Below are 21684 nucleotides of genomic sequence, written 5' to 3' on the forward strand. Positions count from 1 at the left end.
CATAAGTTTCCTCCTGGCTCCATCTGTCTCTTTTGCCCATGTTTATCCTGTTATGTATCCTTTCTCTGTAATAAACTCTAGTCATGTACATAAATACACTTAGCCCTACAAGCCCACCTCATGAATTACTAATGCTTGGCACTACCAATTCATTTTCCAAGAAATAAAAACATACTCATTATACACTTATTGCTGTATGTTTCATTAATGACTGCTGCAGATTCTTTGTGATCGAATGTAGCAGAGTTAACAAGCAGCTTAGTGTAATATATACATAATTATACAGTTTATCCTTACACGTAAAATTCAAGATGAAAATGTATACAGAATCATTTCCTCGGTCATCCACTATCACCTTTATAGTAATAGTTAACTACTGAAATAAGATGGGTTTATAGAACAGAAGAGAATAATGTACTACGCTACCACCTCAGTTATTCAAAATGTCATCAGGGAGAAAAATGAGGGTGTAATAAAAAGAATTATTCATAGTAAGAAGTGGAAGAGAGAGAACAAACCATTTGTAGCACTCTAAGCCCTAAAAATATAACCTTGGCTAAAGCTGCAAAAACTTTAATCATTAAATAGAACCAGATCTTTTAGATATCTAAATATCAAATCAGTCGTTAACTCACTATTGTGCAGTAATTATAGTAGCCAGCCAGAGAGAAGTTGTTCTGCTTAAATTTTCCATCACAGTGGCATTAGCTTGATAACTACATCAAAGTCAAAATATGTCATTAGAAAAATATAATATAAAAACCGATCCGAAGTTGTAGAAATCATTCAGTGAATCATTTATTTCAATTCCTTTTTAAACACACACACTTCTTATTTCAGTTGGAAAGATTAAGATGCAAAGCTTAGTCTCTGTTGTTTTTACCTCAGCACACAAATGAATGTAGCACAGCAAAACTATAGCTTCTGGACAGCTAATCAAAAGTATTATAAAGACTAAAACCAGAGGCCAAATATACCATATAGCTGATGAGACCTAAAAACAAAAAAATGAGAGTTTTAAAACAAACTTAATAGCATGTACTGGAAGATCAGCCCAAATTTGTCCAACACTGTCACATACTTCACTAAGTCCTTTTCCTTAAACCTTTAACTCTTTATTCCAAAGTTCCATCAATCTCATCAAGTATCAATATTATTCCCTTACCACATAGTATCAGATTTCAGTCATATTGTGTCTAGTCAGGACTGGTGCTGCGATTTACCCATATTTTTCTGGTCATATGATTAAGTTCTCACTTGAGCCTCATCAATCTCTCTCCAATTTTCCCTATACACATTTAAAAAATAGACTTTCCATAAGCAGAAATATCAACAACTACGTTATACAACAGAACATAAGAGAATCAAATTCCATTTCCTTTGGAAGCTCCAGGGACATTCAGCCTCTCCAAATTTGTCTTCATAGCATGGCATACTCTCTTAAATATATATATATATATATATATATATATATATATATATATATATATATATATATACATATTTTTTTTTTTTGTCAGTCGTGGGGCTTGAACTCTGGGCCTGGGCACTGTCCCTCAGCTCTTCAGCTCAAGGCAATTTCTCTACCACTTGAGCCCCAGTAGCACTTCCAATTTTCTAGTGGTTTATTGGAGATAAAAGTCTCACAGACTTTCCTGCCCAGGCTGGCTTTGAACCATGATTCTCAGATCTCAGCCTCCTGAATAGCTAGGATTACCAGCACCTGGCAATATATTTTTTATGTGTCAATTTAGGGGCTTTTTTTGTTCAAGGCTAGAGCTCTGTCCCTTAAGCCACACTTCCACTTCCAGCTTTTTGTTAGTTCATTGGAGAAAAGAGTCTCATGGATTTTCCTACCTGGATTAGCTTCAAACCACAATCCTAAGATCTCAGACTCCTGAGTAGCTAGTATTAAAGGTATGAGCCACCGGCAGCTGGCTTTAAATATTCCCTTAAACATGAACCCTAAAAAAAAATCTGTGTGCAGACTTCATTGGGGTCAAACTCCAAAAGAACAACACAATCCCCTTTGTTATTTCAATGCTGATGACTCAGTTGAGGTGAGTAACATACATTTAAAAAGCCATCTGCAGAGAAGAAACTGATGAACTAATCAATACCTCATTTCTAAGTATCATAAAAAATCTATACCTAGGTGTGAGGATAAGGGAGAGTGTTAGAAAGAATCACCTCTGTTGGTAATAAATATATACAAAGTTATCCACAACAAGACTTTTGTGTAAACATATATAATGTCCACACATTTTCACAAAACAAAGACTATTCATCTAAAGGTCCTTTTAGTTTTTATTTTAAAATTACTTTCCCATCAAAAACATCTGGAAAAGATGGTTACTGTAATCTATTCTGCAGCATGTTAAATATTTAGTTGCTGACAAGGTAACAGATTTTATTGTTTATCTTGCAAACAAATTTGTCTTAAGACTAGTTAAGTAGTGAGTCTTTAATAGACGTGATCACACCACATTTGAAGACTTGAAGGTTTTGTTTGAAAGATTGTTTTGGCACCAAATTGTTAGGAAAACACACTGTGGGCTACTGCTTTTCACTTTATAATCTTTCATCCATCTCCAAAATTCCCTCCATAGTAACACCATAATTGGCCAGCTCTAAAACCATAATGCAGCCAAAAATCAGGAAGTAAGGAAAGGGGGAATGGCAGAGTAACTGCAAGTGCCGTCACAAAGCTAGGGCACTAAAACTACTGGATTTTCATCTAAGAGCACTATTTCTTATTTTATATGGAGTTCTATCTGATTATTTGAATTCTAAAAGCACAATGAATTAAAAGTGGCAAACAAAAAGGTATATGGAATTAAGAGAAAACAAGGGAAGAGGTGACACTGTCCAAAAAGAAATGTACTCATTATCATTACCTGACTTATGTAAATGTAACCCCCTGTACATCACCTTTACAATAACATTTTTTTATTTTTTTTACTTTTTGTCAGTCCTGGGGCTTGAACTCAAGGCCTGGGCACTGTTCCTGAGCTTTTTTTTGCTCAAGGCTAGCACTCTACCACTTGAGCCACAGCGCCACTTCTGACTTTTTCTGTGTATGTATGTGGTACTGAGGAATCAAACCCAGGGCTTCATGCATGCTAGGCAAGCACTCAACCACTAAGCCACCTTCCAGCTCCAATAACATTCTTTAAAAAAAAAAAAGGTATATGGAGCAGGCATTCTGATATTAGGACTAATAACTGACCAGAATAAGACAGAATACCATTACTTACAGCTCAATGTACATGAAGGCCCAAGTCAATGGTCTTCAGATTGTTTTTGTTAGAATTCTAGATGAAATTTCCCATGGAAGGCCAATAGGCAAAAGGGAGAAAAAAATCAGAAGCACATCTTCTCATCATTAGGTACCTCCCACCCAAGGAATCCCATACTTCTAGCTTCCAAAAAGACACTGTTAGAAACTCACTTCTCTAAGTCATCTGGAAAGGCTTAACAAGAAGTTATTAATTTTTAAGAAGGAAATCTTTATAGAGATTTCCATCAAAAAGTCACTTTTTATAGTTAGGCATTAAATCTCAGTTCCCCAGGAAATTCCTCTGGGTCATATTGCGATAGCATGATATATCCAGGATAAATCCTGGATAAAGTCTGTGAGGGAGAACGAGGTAATGAAAGTACTATAATAACAAAATTTAACCTCCTTGGACTAAAGGAAAGTTAATACTTTAAAACTAAAACTTTGGAGCGGGGTTCCGGTAGCTTTAATCTATGAGACTCTTATCTCCAATTAACCACAAAACCAGAAGTGGAGCTATGGCTCAAATTGTAGAGTGCAAACTTTGATCAATAAAAACCAGGGATAGTACCCAGGGTCAGAGTTCAAGCCCCAGGACTAACAAAAAAAAAAAAAAAAACTAAAACTTTGGGAGCAAAACGTATTGCTCAGTGAAAAGTATATGATTAGTATGTTCAAGGCTCTACATTCAAATTATGGTATGATAAAAAAATAATATTTGCAGTTGGGTGTTGATGGTTGATACATGTAATCCTAGCTATTCAGGAGGCTGAGATGTGAGGATCATGTTTTAAAGTCAACCTCTGCAGGAAAGACTGTGAGACTCATCTACAATTAACTACCAGAAAACCAGAAGTAGAGCTGTGGTTCAAAGTGGGAGAGCACTAGCCTTGAGCAGAAAGAAGCTCAGGGGCAGCTCCCAGGCCATGGGTTCAAGCCCCATGACTGACAAAAAGAAGAAAACTTGCCCTTGTACTATTAGTATGTGCCAATAGAAACTTCTGAACTCCTTCCTTTTAGAGCTTTATAAAATATATAATAAATTGTTGTAAATTCTAACCACCTTCTATGCTACAGAACTCTAGGACTTTTTCCTAACTTAACTATATTATCCATCATCTGACCTCCTTGATTTCATTATTAAACATTACATACAAGTACTGAATTACTGCCCCATAAATATCTGTAGTTATTATGCTCACTGAAAATTTTTAAATCGAGCCAGGTGCCAGTGACTCACACCTGTAATTCTAGCTACTTAGGACACTGATATCTGAAGGTCATGGTTTGAAGCCAGCTGGTACAAGAAAGTTCATGAGACTCATCTCTAATTAACTACCAAAAGATAGAAGCTGGAAATGGATCTGTGGCTCAAGTGGTAGAACACTAGCCTTAAGCACAACATTTCAAGGATAGCTCCCCGGCCCTGACTACAAGCCCCATGACTGGCACTAAAACTAATAATAATCACCATCATCATCATTATCTTAACAACATATGTTATTTATTATGTGTCAATCTTATTAAAGTTGTGACCCATATAAAAATTACTGATCAGATATTTTAGTTTTTTTGTATTTTGAATATAACAAAGGTATTTTTTATTTTTTTTTAATTTTTTTATTTTAATTATAAAGGTGATGTACAGAGGGGTTACAGTTACACAAGTCAGGTAACATGTCCATTTCTTTTTGGAAAATGTTTTACATTATTTTTGGTTTTGTTCTAAGTATTAAAATTCCAGTATGTATTTCATACTAATATCTGTGAGAAGTAGCCATATTTCTGGTGCTAAATAGCCACATGTGACTAATGTCAACCATACTAGATGGCACACAGCTAGACACTGATAAGGATATTTATCCTTTCTTATATATTCTAAGGAGAGTCTCGATAAGATTTGCTACTGCCTATTCTAGTAGGTAATAATATGTAATGTCAAAAAGTTCTGAGAATTTGCATCAGAATTTTTGTCTCTTAGAATTTGGCTTTTTTTGTTTTGTTTTTGTTGTTGTTGCTGGTTGTGGGGCCTGAACTCTGGGCCTGGGCGCTGTCCCTCAGCTCTTCAGCTCAAGGCTAGTGCTCTACCACTTGAGCTACAACACCACTTCCAGCTTTTACTGTTTATGTGGTGCTGAGGAATTGAACCCTGGGCCTCATGCATTCGAGGAAAGCACTCTACCACTGAGCCACCTTCCCAGCCCCTCAACAGTTTTCTAAAATGTCTTTTTTCTGCTTTCAATGGAACTCCACTTTGTCTTGTCTTTTCAGAGATTCCTACTGCAATCCTATACTAGAATCTTAAATGTTCTTCTTGCATGGTGACCTCATTTTTTCTTTTGCTTCATTTTTCTTACATGTGGAATAGGCTAACTTTAAATCTATAAAATGAAAAGCCTCATTTATCAGACTCTGTGTTGGCTTTCTTCCCTCTTATTGCTTTTCTAAGTTAGTTGATATCAGCCTTCCTATGAAATATCCATCAGAGATAAAAGGCAATGGAAATAATCTATACTGTGGGAAATACTTTCACTAATATCTTTAAGAGTGTTATTGTCCTTTATTTACTTTGTAGCTTTAATTCCAAAGTGATTATTCTCTGTAGTTTTCAAATGGTACTTTTAGTAATATATATTGTATATATCATACATATACACAGTATATACATATACTATATATATACGATATATATATATATACATATGTTAGCCATCATTCATTTGTCAAAAGCACTATTTTAAAGTTTTCCTTTTCCTTGTTTCCAAAGTATATGCCTAAAATTGTTAATGGTATCAAAAATCCACATCAAATTACAAGGTTACTTGTCAGATTACCAAAGGAGGCATCAACTGATGATACTTCCATCCAAAGCATTAGATTCATAATGAAGAAGTCAGCAAAGACAATTTTAAAGGGGAGAACATTATTAGAAAACAATATACTTCCATGAAAACGTTATAATCATATTTGATATGAACATCATAATATTCTTTTGGTGGGCAGAATATAATGAATTGCAAGGTTAAACCCTAGATGAGTAGTAAATCACAGTGCATAAACCAGCCAGTGATTTGAGGCTCATACTTCATAGTAATTTGTTATAGGATTGAATTTACACATCTTACTTACTTTTGCACCATCAGAGTCTAGTGCAAAACAAATGCGCTGTGGAGTGGTATGCCATGGAAAAACCCAACAAGCAAAACAATCCAGAAATGACATAGATAAAAAGTTTTATATCCTAGGCAGAAATGGGCCAGCCTAAGAACAGCCAGGCACCGGAGGCTCACACCTGTAATCCTAGCTACTCAGGCGACTGAAATCTGAGGATGGCGGTTCAAAGCCAATCTGGGCAGGGAAGTCCATGAGACTCTTATCTCCAATAAACCACCAGAAAACCGGAAGTGGCCCTGTGGCTCAAGCGGAAGTGTTCTTGCATTGAGCTGAAGAGCTGAGGGATAGCGCCCAGGCCCAGAGTTCAAGCCCCACAACCAACAAAAGAGAGAGAGAGAGAGAGAGAGAGAGAGAGAGAGAGAGAGAGAGAGAGAGAGGTAGGACTAAGGGGAGAGGGCAAGTGGATGAACAGAAGAAGGGGAATGAATGTAATTATAAAACTCAATGTATAACCTACAAAATGAAGAATGGTGAGGGAAGGGGCAGGTTGGGAAGGATGGGTGAGAATGTTGAAGGAGGTGACACTGACCAAGGTGCACTGTATTCATAACCTGCGCTGTTAAATGGCAAATCCTTTATACAATTACTTAAAGATAATAAAAAATGTATTTTAAAAACGAATTCTAAAAGGACATGAATGCACAAGTTGGGGTGATCTGGAAGTGAAGATAACAGGAACATATTTTAGAACTAGATGACAGTTAGACAAATAGTAATAGAAGTACAATTGAGAGAACCTGCATCCCAATTCATCATCAGGAAAAGCTGAGAGGCAACTAAACACATAGCAGAGAACTAAAAGGCTCAGGAATTTGTCGAAGCCAGGTCCCTCTGTAAGTACACATAAACTAGGAGGGCTGCTTGAAAGTCAGCCTAAGAAGCTGATAGACCTACAAATTGTCTCTTCTACTCAGCAAACCCCAATAACTTCCCTTCCATGACCCCAGCAGAAGACTGGAGTTTATTCTCTTGAGGAAGATCCTTGAAACTCAGAAGAAAACTTTAGAAAAGAAAATCTATCATTGGGATCCTCAGAGAGATTAGAGGAGATATTGCAACCATAAAACAAAAAGAGGAAATTTTAAGGACTATTGAGAAAGTAAAAGAGCTCCTGGGAATTAAAAATATGACAAGACGAATTAAAACTTCAATAAAAGGGCTGGGAGACTGAGCTGATAAAATGTCTTAGAAAGCAACATAGGAAAAGAGAAAAGAAATGGAAAATAAGCAAAAGAAAAACATGCATACAGGAAAATTAGATGAGTGACCCAGATATTGGGGGAAAAAATAATGGCAAATGATAGAGCACTTTATTAACTAACACCTTTTAAGGAAATTCAGTACTTTGTTCAAGGTTGGACAACAGGTAAGAGACAAAACTAAGATTCTAACTCAGGTATAAGTGGTTTGTAAAAGAAAGTAAGAAAGTATCCCCATTCCACTGTGCTACATTCAAGCCTCCATCATGAGACAACTATTCCTAAATTGTCCCCATGAACCAGAGAGAAGCAAAGTATTAGTAGCCGCACCATGATTCCCGAGGGTAAACTTTGAGGTCCACTGTTAAGGGAATCTCTCTTAGTTTGAAGTTCTTTCAAGGTCAATTCCAACAGACTAGAATTCCCATGCCACCTTCCTAGCTGCTATCTCCTCTTGATTTTGTATTTAGGAACAATGCTTTGGACGCTTTCTCTTTTCTCATTATAAGTCATTCCATCTTTTCGGAACCAAGTTCAGACACTTTTTCTTTCATTTTTCTACTTCTGCTTAACCTTTCCCCCTGGTGCTTATGATGTCTTCTGTCTATTGACCTCTTGTTTTTCAACAGTTACATCTACTCTGCTCTTTAAAAGCTCCAACTTTGTTCCAACTCCTTTCGAACAACAAAACCTCCACCTTATGCCTTGTAAGGTTCTAGCATCTTAATAAGGGAGTCTCGTTTCCCATGATTTAACCATACTCTTCAAAATGTTTTTAATACTTTTCTGCTCTACTGAATTTGTTTAGCCACAATATTCCCCTGCCAAATTTCTTACTTTTGAGAGATTCATTTCAGCTGTTATCATTCCTTAGCCAGAAAAATTACTTCTCACTTGACAAATCATAACCTCCCTTCTTATACATAAACTCAATTAACCCGTCTCAACAATTTCCCTTTTGGAAGTATGCTCTAGAATGTTAATATGTGTTTAACAAATCTGTAACCATCCTTCAACATCATGATTCTACATTCTAAATATTTCTGCCTGTGTTAATCTCAAATTATTTCTAGACCTTTTCATAGAATCTTAAGCAAAAAAAAAAACTAGAAGAGAACTTAAGAGGTCACCTGGGTCCAATCTTCTATCTGAAACATTTATTCGTACATTCATCAAACATTTATTGAGTACTTATGTGCTAAGCCCTAATGTTCAAAGATAAATAAAACAAAAATCATTGCTCTGCACAGGTATAATCAAGTGGAAGCCAGATATAAACAAATAAATTACAGGACCACGTGGGAAATAGTATAGCAGAATAAGGAACAAAGAGCAGTAAGAACCCAGAAGAAAAAAAGAGTGACCAAGACATGTTTTCTAGCTCACAAAAAAAAAGGGAGTAGCAATGCTTGACAAGAAATACACTCATAGCCCGGCGCTGGTGGCTCACGCCTGTAATCCTAGCTACTCAGGAGGCTGAGATCTGAGGATCGAGGTTCAAAGCCAGCCCGGGCAGGAGAGACCGTGAGACTCCTATCTCCAATAAACCACCAGAAAACCGGAAGTGGCGCTGTAGCTCAAGTGGTAGAGCGCTCGCCTTGAGCTGAAGAGCTGAGGGTCAGCACCCAGGCCCAGAGTTCAAGCCCTGCCACCGACCAAAAAAAAAAAAGAAATACACTCATTACCTTACTCATGTAACTGCAACCCCTCTGTACAACATCTTTACAATAAAATAAAATTTTAAAACATTTTCACAAATCATTAGTTGACTTATTGACTTATTTCTCTAAACAAGTCTGTGGTATAAGCATTATGGACCAGGAAATGGGCAATCAGAAATGTGATGAGACTTATTCAAAGTTGCTCACCTAATACTGATGACAGAATTCCAACTTTCTTCTCCCAACTCACGCCTGTAATACTAGCTACTCAAGAGACTGAGATCTGAGGATCATGGTTCAAAGCCAGCCTAGACAGGAAAGTCCATGAGATTCTTACCTCAAATTAACCACCAAAAAGACAAAAATGGGGCTGTAGCTCAAGTGGTACAGTGACAGCCTTGAATGAAAAAGCTAGTAAAGACTAGTGATCAGGCCCTGAGATAAAGCCCTAGTACTGGAACACACACACACACACACACACACACACACACACACACACACACACACACACACACACACACACACACACACACACACACACACAAAAGTCTCAGTACATGCCCATCAAAATATTCTTCCTCTTCCCTTTCCTAACAGTCTTTTTCTTTTGTGGTGCTGAGGGTTAAACCCAAGACTGGGGTGTGCTAGGCAAAACATTCAACCACTGAAGCATATCCTTAACTTAGTGCCCTCCTTGTCACTGTTGGGAGTTACACAGAAGAAAATATCTTGTTTAAAAACCTTACTATATTCATATTCTTTAGGAGAACAAATATATTCAGTAATCTTATAGTTTTTCTACCTAAATCTAGATTCACTTATAAGGTGTAAGGCACTGAAATTTTCTTTAAATCTACCAAATGTTGAGACATAAGAATCTTAGCATCTTGGGGCTGGGAAGGTGGCTCAGTGGTAGAGCGCTTGCCTTGCATGCCTGAGGCCCTGGATCCGATTCCTCAGCACCACATAAGCAAAAAGAAAAAAGCTGGAAGTGGCGCTGTGGCTCAAGTGGTAGAGTGCTAACCTTGAGCTGAAGAGCTGAGGGACAGCGCCCAGGCCCAGAGTTCAGGCCCCACGACCGGACCCCCCCCTAAAAAAAAGAATCTTAGTATCTTATGCCTCTATCATAATCCATATACGATTTATGCTTTTGAAATTGTACTATTTATACTTTTGAAATTGAATTGGGAACACAAATCTGTCTTTCATTGTTCAATTATTTACATTATTCAATCATGCAGTTAACATTGATTGCACTTATTTCATTCTCATGGGTTGTATAACCTGGAAAGAGAGCAAAGACCTATGACAAATAACTGAAACCAAAGGAAGACTGTGCACATGTGTTGTAATCATGATAACAGATATTGTAAAAGTTGAGGACACTGAAATGGTAGTATTTGAGCTGGGATTTAAAGAATGAGTAGAAATTTGGTGGAGGGAAATTGAGGAGAATAAATTATAAATAGATGGAACAGCAGAGGAAAGGCATGGTGAAATATTAACTAATGACCACAGCTACTTTTGATTCAACACTTGCATTCATTATGTTGCTTAATCTTCATAGCAATCCTATGAGATGAATAATACCAACATTATAGTACTACAGATGAGGAAACCTAACCTTAGAGAAATTAAAACACTTAACCAGATTCCAATGGATATTATTTGTTTGAATTTTTGATTAGGTTAAACTGCATAATGAAACAATTACAAATCTATGTTGATGGACCTACAATGTTTAACAATGAAATTAGCATGAAAACAGCAACACAAAGGATAGGGGAAGGAAAAGGGATACATATAAGCAAGAGTTTTGTATCATTTTGTTTGTTCGTTTGTAGTTAGAATTTGAACTCAGATTTGTGCTCATCAGGCAAGCACTCTATCCCTAGGCCATGTCTCCAGCCCCCTAGTTTGTATATATTTAATATTGTAATATAGTTCTTTAGTTCAGATTAATACTAGCTGAATTAAACTGTCAAGATATTGTTATCTATAAACAACCACTAAGAAAATAGCTCAAAAATAGTAAATAAATGACAAGGGGGAAAGTGCACTAGAAAATGTATAACAGAAAAGAAGGGAGAAACAGAGGAATAGAAAAACCAAAATGATACAAGATATAGAATGAAAATAGTTTTCCAACACAAGGATTGATGATTATGTTGCATATAAATGGAGGTCACCATGTAAAAACAGAATATGCACACAAAAGAAAGGAAAGAAGAAGAAGAATGAGGGGGGCTGGGAAGGTGTCTCAGTGGTAGAGCGCTTGCCTTGCATGCCTGAGGCCCTGGGTTTGATTCCTCAGCACCACATAAGCAAAAAGAAAAAAAGCCAGAAGTGGCGCTGTGGCTCAAGTGGTAGAGTGCTAGCCTTGAGCTGAAGAGCTGAGGGACAGCGCCCAGGCCCAGAGTTCAGGCCCCACGACAGGATCAAAAAAAAGAATGATGTTCAAGCAGGGCACCAGTGGCTCACGCCTATAATCCTAGCTACTCAGGAGGCTGAGATCTGAGAATCATGGTTCAAAGCCAGCCCAGGCAGCAAAGTCTGTGAGACTCTTATCTCCAATAAACCACTAGAAAACCGGAAGTGGTGCTGTGGCTCAAGCGGCAGAGAGCTCGCCTTGAGCTGAAGAGTGCAGGGACAGTGACCAAGCCCAGAGTTCAAGACCTACTACTGACAAAAAAAAAATGATCTTCAAGTATAGGGATATAGCTGAGTAGCGCTATAGTTCTTGTTTAGTATATCTTGTATGGGGATGGATGCCATCTTCAGCTCAAGAAAAACCATGTTTAGACCAGAGTCCCAAACTGCTAGTATTGAAGAAAATGGAGGTAAACAGGGGGAAACATACAACAGAGGGGCTCATCAGCTGCACTGGACATTGATGGAAATGAACTAAGCAACTCAAGGGCAGCAATGGGAGGGAGGACATGAGAGAGAAAGAGGGAACAGCTGACACTAAACAAAAAGAAAGAAATGTACATATCACCGATGTGGAAGAAATAGTTTTATTTTCAAAGCTCATAGAATTCACAAACCATGATAATGACAATTTGCCTTGTGAAGGTTAAAATGTGCTTGTGACTTTAACTAAGTATCACTATCTCACAATATTGTGAAATTTGTGAAAATTATATAATCATTTAATCACAAAGAAAATTTAATAAAAAGAAAATAGATATTAAAAGATAAAGAGAGATGTCTGGGAATGAAAAACAAATGACCCAGGAACACCAAAGGATGGGCAAGGAGAACAGCAAGTTGTAGTCCAAAGTATCTACTATAAGTAAGTAAACTGATGTATACAAAACTTGACAAAAATGATATTTGTCAAATTATAATTCACAGCTGAGTATTGTCTTCTCACACCTGTAATCCTAGCTCTTCAGAAGGCTGAGATCTGAGGATCATGGTTCAAAGTTAGCCAGGCAGGAAAGTTCATAAAACTCTTATCTCCAATTAAGCATCAAAAAAATCTGTGGGGCTGGGAAGATGGCTCAGTGGTACAGCGCTTGCCTTGCATACCTGAGGCCCTGGGTTCGATTCCTCGGCACCACATAAGAAAAAAGCCGGAAGTGGCGCTGTGGCTCAAGTGGTAGAGCGCTAGCCTTGAGCTGAAGAGCTGAGGGACAGCGCCCAGGCCCAGAGTTCAGGCCCCACGACCGGACCCAAAAACAAACAAACAAACAAAAAAATCTGTGAATGGAAGTGTGGTTCAAGTAGTACAACACTAGCCTTGAGTGCCAAAAACAATCAGGGTATATATGTATATGTATGTATGTATGTATGTATATACATACACATGTATAAACAAACATATATACACATATGTGTATGTATAGATGTATATATGTATATATTACATACAAATATATGTAGTGGGCATAGATTAGGAAATGGGAAGAAAGGTAAGGATTAGTCATGGGGGGATTGATTGGAACACACTCTGTACATGCCTGAAAATATGACAATTAAATCCCCACTTGTATAACTAATATACTAATAAAATATTTTAAAATTTAAAAAAAAATGCCAGGCACTTATGGCTCACACTTATAATCCTAACTACTCAGTAGACTGAGATCTGAGGATCCAGGTTCAAAGCTAGCCTGAGTAGACAAATCCAAGATACTCTTACTTCCAATTACCCAGCAAAAAGTAGGGACTGGAGATATGGTTTAAGTGGAAGAACACCAGCCGTGAGCAAAAAAGCCAAGTGAGGACATGAGGTGCTGAATTCAAGCCCTTCAGAATTATCCCTCGTACAAGGTAAGCTTCATATTAAAATGAGGTACCATTATTGTTATTATTTTTAATTATACCGTAGAATATTTTGTGGTTTTGAAAAGTGAATTTACAATGATCACATGAAAGTTTAAGATTAATATGTAACCACACATTTTTAAATGAATAAAGCTGGAAGAAAATTGTATGCATTACAAGATCATAATGTATATGCATAGAAAAAAGGACACAGAACAGTAAAACATGTTAGCAAGGGTTTTCGTAAAAAGATAGGATTTCAGGTGATTAGTATTTTCATGTTTGTGCCATTCTGCATCTCTAAGTGTCCTACGAAAATAAATATTAACATAGAAAATTCCAGGTTAAATAACAAACTGAATCCAAACACCTCTATTCCTGCTTTCTTTCAAAACCTCAGTAAAACTATTTTTAAAAGGTATTTCTTTTTCAAATCTACACAGACAGGCAGAATGGGACAGCAGGTAATAAGGGGAGGAGGGAAGAAACAGGAAATCATGCAGTCAAGGGGAAAGCTGAGAAAAAAATCAATTTACACTACAGAATCTGCAAAAGGCTGAGAAACTGACAACAGGTATTCAATGTGGAGGAGGCTGCAAGGCAGGAGCAACCACAGGGAGAGAACTTGGAGAGAACCAGATGCCCCTATGGCATCCCTCACTTTAAACTTAGCAAATGTCCCAAGTTTTACCTATCTGGGGTAGAGAATGGTAGACTTAGATAAGGACTACTAGCCATAACCCAGAGATTTCAGTGGCCATAGGCATACTAAATGTCACATGGCAGGATGGCTCTCTTCCCCCTAGATTTCCGAGAATGCTGGTGGACAAGACAGGAGACTGGGACAGATTTCCCTGGGAAGAATGACAAGAGGAAGGAGCATTAAACGCTAGTATAGAGGGCTGGGAATATGGCTTAATGGCAGAGTGCTTGCCTAGCATGCAAGAAGCCCTGGGTTCGATTTCTCAGTACCACATACACAGAAAAAGCTGGAAGTGGTGATGTGGCTCAAATGGTACAACTCTAGCCTTGAGCACAAAGAAGAGGCTCACAGACAGAGCCCAGACCCTAAGTTCAAGCCCTGGACTGACAAAACAAACAACCCTAGTATAATAACATAAGGCGTCGGGGCTGGGAAGGTGGCTCAGTGGTAGAGCGCTTGCCTTGCATGCCTGAGGCCCTGGGTTCGATTCCTCAGCACCACAAAAGCAAAAAAGAAAAAAGCCAGAAGTGGCGCTGTGGCTCAAGTGGTAGAGCGCTAGCCTTGAGCTGAAGAGCTGAGGGACAGAGCCCAGGCCCAGAGTTCAAGCCCCATGACTGTCACCTCTCCCCCACCAAAAAAAAAATCTTCATGACAATAACATAAGGCGTCTCCAAACACCCTGACAATCAAATCAACATACAGTGAAGCTTCACATCTCTGTATCTCCTGACATGCTCATTTGGTATTTTATTCCTACATTTTCAACTATATACATGCATAAAACCAAAAGTTTGTAGACCTGAGGAAAGCCAGAAGACAGAAACCAAAAAAAAGTCAAATTGGAAGAACCCAATCTATGGAGGTAAAACTATACATATCAGTGGTATCTTAAGAAAAATGTAATATGGATTACTCTTACGACACACAGAACAGACACATGTGTACATGTGTGTCCATACATGCCTGGGATGGAATCTACAGCCTCATGCATGGTAGGTAAGTGCTCTACCACTGAGCTATACCTCCATCCCTAACAAGGTGTTTTTTTCCATGTGTTCCTATCCTGCGGCTTGAAGTCAAGGCCTGAGCACCGTCTCTGAGCTTTTTGGCTCAAGGCTCACAGTCTATCACTAGAATCACAGCTCCACTTGTGCCTTTTTGGTAGTTAACTTGGAGATAAGAGTCTCATGGACTTTCCTGCCCAGGTTGGCTTTGTACCACAATCCTCAGATCTCAGCCTCCTAAGTAGTTGGGATTACAGGAGTAAGCCACCAGTGCCCTGCAACAAGATGCTTTTTGAAAGAAACATTCAGAAAACAAAAAAAAAGAGCTCTAGGAAGCTAAAAAAACTCAAGAACAATCATGAAGAAAAGAAATTAAGCAAAAATCAAATTCCTGAGAGTAGAACAAGAAAACAAAGACAGGGCTGGGAAGTTGGCTCAGTGGTAGAAGCGCTTGCCTTGCAAGCCTGAGGCCCTGGGTTCGATTCCTCAGCACCACATAAGCAAAAGGAAAAAAGCCGGAAGTGGTGCTGTGGCTCAAGTGGTAGAGCGCTAGCCTTGAGCTGAAGAGCTGAGGGACAGCGCCCAGGCCCAGAGTTCAGGCCCCACGACTGGACCCAAAAAAAAAAAAAAAAAGAAAAGAAAACAAAGACAAAAGGAAAAATATAAAGAAGCTTATAGGGCAATTAGGAATCTTCACCAAAATATTAGCAAATTGGATATAAAAATATATAAAATCATGGCTAAGTTATTTAGATAAAACATTGTATTTATGTTTATACTGCAATCCAATCTCTGTTGAACCAACTCATGTGATATTAATTTTGAGTTTTTATTCAAAATTTAGTAATAAAAAGCATTGAAATTAGTCCTGGGAATTCAAGGCCAGCCAACAAGAAAAAACAAATCAGCCTAAGGAAATATGATGGTAAGAATGCTTGTCTAGAATACTCAAAGCCTTGGGTTTGAGTCCCAGCACCACACATTTAAAAAAAATGATTCAGTGAGATGCTGGCAGTTCACACCTGAGATCTGAGGATAGTAATTTGAGACCAGCCTGGGCAAGAAAGTCTGTGAGGCTCTTACCTCCTCCAATTAACCATCAAAACACTGGAAGTAGAACTATGGCTCAGGTTGCAGAACACTAGCCTTGAGAACAAAAGCATAGGGACAGTACCCTGGTCCAGAGTTCAAGGGCCAGGATGAGAGTGCACACATGTGCACATGTGTGCGCGTACACAGACACACACAGACACACACAGACACACACACACACACACAAATCAAATCTATGTAATTTGTACAATACAAAAAGCACATTTGTAAAAGAAAACATTAATAAATGGGACTCATTCATGTTAAAAATCTGTTGCTCTGCAAAAGATACTGCCAAGAGATTTAGACAAGCAGAGATAGAATATTGAATCCTAAGACTAACAAAGATTTATATGAATAATATATAAATAGTTCTTAAAATTCAACAAGCACTAAGATAAAGGAATATAGCCTAATGGAAGAGTGCTTTTCGGGCATAAACATGGCTTTAGGTTCAATCCCCAGCATCACCAGGAAGAGGAAAAGGGAAGGGAAAAGCTACAAAGGAAGAAGAAATAGAAGGAGAAGGGAGAGGAGAGAGGAGGGGAAAGGAGGAGAAAGGAAAAGGAAGAAGACAGAGGAAGAGAAAGAAGACAGAGGAGAAAAGGACAATTAGCCAGGTATGGTAGTGAAGGCCTATAATCCCAGCACTTGGGAGGCTAGGCAAGAGGATTCACCTTCCTGGGTTATATAGCAAGACTTTGTCTGGAAAAGAAAAACATAATGAAAAATAAACTTGTTAACCAAAGAAAAGCAAAACATTTCAAAAGACACTTCAAAGATGAGAAATACGTAAGAACACAAAAACATGACCAACATCATCAGTCACTGCAGAAATACAAACTCAAAACACGGTAAAATGCTACTGCATGCCTATCGGAATGAATGAAATAAAAATGAAAAACTGACAATACCAAGTGCTGACAAGGATATGGATAAATCAGAATTCTCATAAATCACTGGAAGGAAGGCACTATGTTACATCTTTGAAATATAAGAAATGCACATTCACATAAAAGCCTGGTGTTATGGCACTGTTTATGCATTACCACCAAAATCTACAAATGATCTAAATGTGTATAATCTAGTGAATATGTACAAACTGTATGTGTATATATAAACTATATAATTGGATATATATACTATACATATAAACTATATGTATACTAGATATAAAGTATATGTATTATACGTATGTACATACATACTCTCTCTACATATAATGAATATTATTCAGCAATATGAAGTAAAATAAACCAGACTGAAGTGAACCTGTATGAGTCACTAAAGGACTTACTTCTATGATACTGTAGAGAAGATAAAACTCTACAGGTAGAAAACAGATGAACAGCTGTTAAGATTTTAGAGTAGGAAGGGGTTAACTACAGATATAGGGGGTGTTTGAGAGATGAAATCTTTCTGTGTCTTTGTTGTGGTAATGGTTTCATGATTATGCACTTGTCAAAACTCAAAACAGTGTACATCAAAAAGAATGGCTTTCTAGACTTGGAGACTTGGCTCAGGTAGTAGGGTGCCTGCCAATGAATGTGAAGGATCAGATAGCAAGTTTGATGACCAGTTTCCAATGACAAACAATTTTAAAAACTAACCTTGGAGGCATGGCTAAGTTGGTAGTGCACCAGCCAATGAGCGAAGGCATTAGGTACCAAGTTTGAGTCCTAGTCTCAGACCTAAAAAAGAAGAATAGATTCTAATGTACACATACACACATATGCATATTCAATACTATTTTTTAAATCCTATGTATGTTTTGCATTGGGTGTTAAGTGCAACGTTATCATTATATAGCAATTTTTTTTTGGGTCCAGTCGTGGGGCCTGAACTCTGGGCCTGGGCGCTGTCCCTCAGCTCTTCAGCTCAAGGCTAGCGCTCTACCACTTGAGCCACAGCACCACTTCCAGCTTTTTTTCTTTTTGCTTATGTGGTGCTGGGGAATCGAACCCAGGGCCTCATGCATGCAAGGCAAGCGCTCTGCCACTGAGCCATCTTCCCAGCCCCCATTTCTTATTTTTCTATTCACCAAACTCACCCCTTTTTTGGTAGCTTAGAGGATGAAACCAGGGCCTTGGACATGTGACAAGCCCTCTACCATTGCACTACATCCTCAGCCTAATTATGACTTAAAACATTAGCATACGTTAGTTCCACAGGGTAGGGAAGGTTATCATTGTAACATTTCCACTTCATTTATGCCTTAAAAAAGGCACAATTGCAATCTTAGCTGCTTAAGAGACTGAGGCAGGAAAAAAAATCAATAGTTTCAGAGGCTGGGCAACTTAATGAGATCCTGTCTTAAAATACAAAGCGAAGGGCTCGGAATATAGCTTAGCATATGCAAGGCCCTGGGTCCAGCCTCATTACTACACAAAAGTTAGTGAATTTAAAATTTGCTCGGGGCTGGGAAGGTGGCTCAGTGGTAGAGCGCTTGCCTTGCATGCCTGAGGCCCTGGGTTAGATTCCTCAGCACCACATAAGCAAAAAGAAAAAAGCCGGAAGTGGCACTGTGGCTCAAGTGGTAGAGCGCTCGCCTTGAGCTGAAGAGCTGAGGGACAACGCCCAGGCCCAGAATTCAGGCCCCACGACTGGACCCAAAAAAAAAAAAAAAGAATAGAAAAATAAGAAACGAGCCAGGCACTGGTGGCTCACACCTGTAATTCTAGCTACTCAGGAGGCTGAGATCTGAGGATCACGGTTCAAAGCCAGCCTGGGCAGGAAAGTCCGGAAGACTCTTATCTCCAATAAACCACTCAGTAAACTGGAAGTGGCATTAAAGCTCAAGTGGTAGAGTGCTAGCCTTGAGCCTTGAGAGTTCAGGGAGATCACCCAGTCCTACAGTTCAGCCCCACGACCTACCAAAAAAAAAAAGAAGAAGAAGAAGAAGAAAAGAAAAGAAAAGAAAAAGAAGAAATGTCTAAGTTTATGAGCAGGAAAAAAGAAAGACCTCAGTTTGTGTGTTGGGTGTGATAGTACATGCCTGGAATCCCAGCTACTTTAGGGGAAAAGGCAAGAAGGATCCCATCTGTAGCCAGCCTGAGTAAAAAGTAAGAAATTCTAAAAACTAACTAAACGTAAAAGAAGTGGTGGCTGACATGGTAGAGCACTTGTGAGGCCCTGAGTCCAATCCCTAGTACTAACAAAAGGGGAGGAGGCTTCATTAACAGGTAAAATAGATGATACACAGCGAGAGAAGATGCAACTGAGAACAGCTGTGAAAGAAAAAAAGAAGGAAATATAATCAAGTGCAGAGTGGTCAAGTTCTAGGTCTTCTTTGAACCATGGATTAAGCATGCTTATCTTTACAAAGCCTTCCTAAGTGGCCCAAACAGGAAACTGCCTTTTTCTCCCTGTGGACCTCCATATCATTTGTACATACTTCTCTTGTAACTCTTAACCCTTTACCTACCAAAGAGAATTGTTACTATTTTACATATCTTATCATTCCTTCCTTTTGCTCCAACAATCCACCAGAGTTATAAATTATTTGAAGACAGAGTTTCAGGCATATTTTGTATTTCTATCATCCACAGTACCTAGCCTTAAATTACAGTACAAAATAAAACCAAAATCCCACAGTAAGGAAGCTAAATGAGTAAGAAAAGAAGTAGGAAGCTGTAGATGGTTTGTTGACTGCTGTATGTACATGATACCCCTTCTATCACAGTTCAGTAGACTTTTGTACTATGGTACTTCGTTTCCAAATATATCCATTTTCAGATTCATCTAAGTCTCGAATATGTAGCAACACACATAGGAAAGATTGTCAAGGACATCTCTTTCTTACATAAATGTGTTAAAACATTCACCTCAGAAATGCCTGACTATTCTAGTTCCTTTGAAAAAAAGAGTTATAGAAAAAGCAAATGGCTCTATTCACAGAGGCAAGGGGAAAAGGGTACATTATGCTTATTTTCAATCAGCCAAAAACTGATGTGCAATCTTGTAATGCTCGGTTTACTCAATGAGCTTATCACTTTCCCTGGAGTTTAAGGGGAAGCAAGGCACATAGATGAAAGATCGTCAGTTTACAGACTATGTCAGTGAACTGCATCACTGGTGGCATTACAGTGGGTGCAAAGCATGATTAAAGCATCAGCTCTCATTTTGTCACTGATCTGTACATAATGGCTAGGTCAGTGATTCTGCCCTGTAATCCTTTCACTATAGGATCTCGTTCCTTATTGTGACACAGAGAACATTAAAACATGGGAATTATGTTTCAAATCACAATTGAAGTACCAGTTAACAGTAAGATATAATCAATTGCTATTTCCAATAAAACAAAATAAGACTGCCCTCACTACAAAAACAAAACAACAACAATAAAAACATGGTATAGACTGGATTGCAGTTCCCTCAAATTCATGGGTTTTAAAAGTCCTAATTCACAGTGTGATATTTAGAGGTGGGCCTTTGGGACCTAATTAGGTTTAGATCAGGTTTGTAAGGGTGAGGCCCCCATGAGATTAGTGCCCTTATAAAAGAAGACAATGAAGAACCATTCTCTCTGTCTCTCTATTTCTCCTTCTCTCCTTCCCTCTCCCTTCTCCTCTCTCTCCCCCCTCTGTCCACCCCTCCCTCAACTTTTCCTCCTACCCTCTTTCCTCCCTCCCTCCCTCCCCCTCCCCCTCTCCATCTTTCTTCTCCTCTCCGTCTCTCTCTCACTCTCTCTCTCTCTCTCTCACACACACACACACAAACACACACACACACACTCACATGTACACAGAGGGGTCAGCCATTTGCAAGTCAAGAACACAAGAACAGAATACTCCTAGATCATAATCATGAAGGCATCCTGATCAGATTTCCCAGCTTGCAGAACTGTGTGAAAATGAATGTATGTTATTTGAAGTCACTGAGTTTATGACATGTGGTTATAGTAGTGTGAGCTAACAAAACAAAAGAGAGAGAGAGAAACAAATCAAGGAATGTGGAGGTAAGACCCTAAGCCATTTAACTCCTGAACAGTGAAGTATTTGCAGACTAGGATGATATGGGATGCAGGGGAAAGAAGACATTTCTATATACCTTGACCTTGTCACTGATTTCACATATGACCTTGAACAAGCTGTTCCTGGATTTGCTCAAAAATTCTGTATAATTAAGGGACTGGAGAAGCTGCAATCACAGCCACTGTCTAGCAACAGCCACACTCCACACAGATCCATGACTGACCTTGTAACTGCAGTCACTAATGATGCTACAGGAGAGGGGGTAGAGAGGAAAGAAGTTGATATAGAAGACTGCAATGGGAGAACAAAATGGCATGCGCAAATCA

The 21684-nt window shown here is 38.5% G+C and overlaps 1 long non-coding RNA gene across 3 annotated transcripts in view; it reads right to left on the reverse strand.

Moving 5' to 3' along the window:
- Positions 1-21684, reverse strand: part of LOC138839330 (uncharacterized) — an 84851-nt gene that overhangs the window by 15440 nt on the left and 47727 nt on the right. For all 3 annotated transcript variants that reach the window (XR_011375944.1, XR_011375943.1, XR_011375945.1), the window contains one exon: positions 17996-18076. This is a non-coding gene — a long non-coding RNA (uncharacterized lncRNA). The remainder of the gene's footprint in view (positions 1-17995; positions 18077-21684) is intronic.

This window comes from Dipodomys merriami, unplaced genomic scaffold, assembly GCF_024711535.1.
Source record: "Dipodomys merriami isolate MVZ:Mamm:240054 unplaced genomic scaffold, mDipMer1.0.p SCAF_3, whole genome shotgun sequence".
NCBI lineage: Eukaryota > Metazoa > Chordata > Mammalia > Rodentia > Heteromyidae > Dipodomys > Dipodomys merriami.